Source organism: Rhinolophus ferrumequinum, chromosome 14 (assembly GCF_004115265.2).
Source record: "Rhinolophus ferrumequinum isolate MPI-CBG mRhiFer1 chromosome 14, mRhiFer1_v1.p, whole genome shotgun sequence".
Taxonomy (NCBI): Eukaryota; Metazoa; Chordata; class Mammalia; order Chiroptera; family Rhinolophidae; genus Rhinolophus; species Rhinolophus ferrumequinum.
The window spans coordinates 12,575,343-12,577,546 of NC_046297.1; positions in this window are offsets into that span (position 1 = coordinate 12,575,343).

A 2,204-nucleotide genomic window follows, 5' to 3' on the forward strand; every position below is an offset into this window, starting at 1 on the left:
GTCCTGTTCCAGGAAGAGAGCTATCACCAGAGATAACCAAAGACTGTTCACCAAAGAATAGGTGTGGTGGTCGAGGTGTGGGGAAACTGAGCAAGGTCTGTTTTTTCTAAGTTCTCTAGGTACCCCATTGTCTCTGCATGGCAGGTCAAACAATTATTACCAAACATTTGCTCTTGTGAATTGTCTTTCTCCTCTTTGAAGTGTCAAATACCTATCCTATTCCTTAGCTCAGAATGGGATCTAGGCCTCCATTACGTAAATTGTCCTTGGATCTCATATTCTTACGGGGCTCCTGTACATATGTAATTAAATTTGTTTTTCTCCTGTGACTCTGTCTTATGTTAATTTGATGATGAGACCAGCCAAAAATCTAAAAGGATAGAAGAATGTTTGTCTCCTCCCCAACAAGGTCATGGCGTTCTTTGTAATTTGATTCCCAGCTCAGAGCAACACTGAACATTTTACAGACTGAATAAGAGCAATGTATGGTTGCCCTTCCTTCTCTTGCTGAAGATAGAAAGAAAGCATATTACCATAAATCAGCCAGGCTGGAGGAGAATAACATCCGGCTACACCAACCAAATGAACACCCTCCATACCATTGCTATGAATAAAACGAAACAAAACATAACAAGATAATTAAGTTCCACTCAGATTATATCTTTATATGAAAACCAAACAGCCTTTCTTTAGGTTATAACTTAGGGCTGTTAAAGAGGAAAAAAATCACCTGAGCAAATCTGAAGCTCTAATTGGTTTTAATTAATGATTCATGGATTCATAAATCAGGCAGCATCCCACTGAGCAAACAGAAGAGAGCTCTGAAGAGTTGTAAAAAATGGAAGGTTTTTATAGGCAGAAGGAGAGTAGAATAAAGAAGTTAAACACGTGGATTACTTCAGGTAAGGTATCTTTTCCTTAGGGAAAAGGGAGGGTCTTATGAGGCAGAATATGTCACTAGTGTTAATCAGGAAATTCCAGACTGATTGGTTTAAAATTCCACTGGAGGAACAGGCTGAAACTGAAATTAGGTAGTAAAGCTAGATGGGGCTGACCACAAATGACTGCAGTTGGGGTCTGTTGTTTCATTTTAACAGGGGTAAAAGGATACTGTATAAGTTTAACAATAATATTTCAAATAAATCCAAATTAACATAAGCACATATATAATAATCAAATCCATTTGCCAGCCAGAATGCCTAAGGAAAGACTTTTAGTTATGAAACCTTCTGATTTTAAATTTGGTTAATGTATTTAAAAACGTTTCAAATATGAATTCAGTGTTTGAATTATATACCTAATATAATCACTACAGATTTTTTTAAAAGAAAACCATTTTGTGAACCAGTTCATCTGACTTATATTTTAAAAGAGTAAATGACTTTTTCTAAAAATTCAAAAACAAACAAAACAAAAAAGCTTTTCACTTTTCTAAATATCTAACTGGATATTAAATTGAGTATAGAACTACAAGTAGAATACATAAACCATTGAATTATAGTATTAACAACTTTTTAAAAATAAAATTGACATTCCCTTCATAAATATTCCTGAATTTTTTATATGTTTTTCTGAGTAAAGAAAACAATTTTCGGAATAGTAGCCTCCTAAAAGAGGTCAACTTTTATTTGATATTACAGAAGATATAAGAACTACATACTTTTTGTTTGGCACAATGCTAAAGACCCATGCGTACTCAACCATTCTAACAAATCTAACAAATCTTTCTAACAAATCTAACAAATCTTTCTAACAAACCATTCTAACAAATCTTTGCATAGTACTTTATTTTTAAGCACTTATACAAACTCTCATTTGATCTCCACATTAATTCTATGTGCCAGTTCCTACTGCTGTTTCCTTCTAAAGGTGAGAAAAAGAAGACTCAAAAAACTCACCCACATTTACAAAGCTACAAAATATAAGAATCAAGATTTGTATTTAGATCTTCTAACTGACTTGTGTTCTTCAGGTAAAATTACTGTTATTTTTGACAGAGATTCTTTGATAAATCTCAATTCTGTATTATAGGGCAGACATCACTTCCAAATTGTGTGCTTCACTTTGCAAAATGAACAGAAATGACCTGGAAGTCATACATATCTAGATAATTAATTACACAACATCTCTTTACCGTCAAATTTAAATGGAGAGACCCCAAGTGTTAGTCTTGAACCATGAAGAAAAATGTTTTCTGCTGTCAT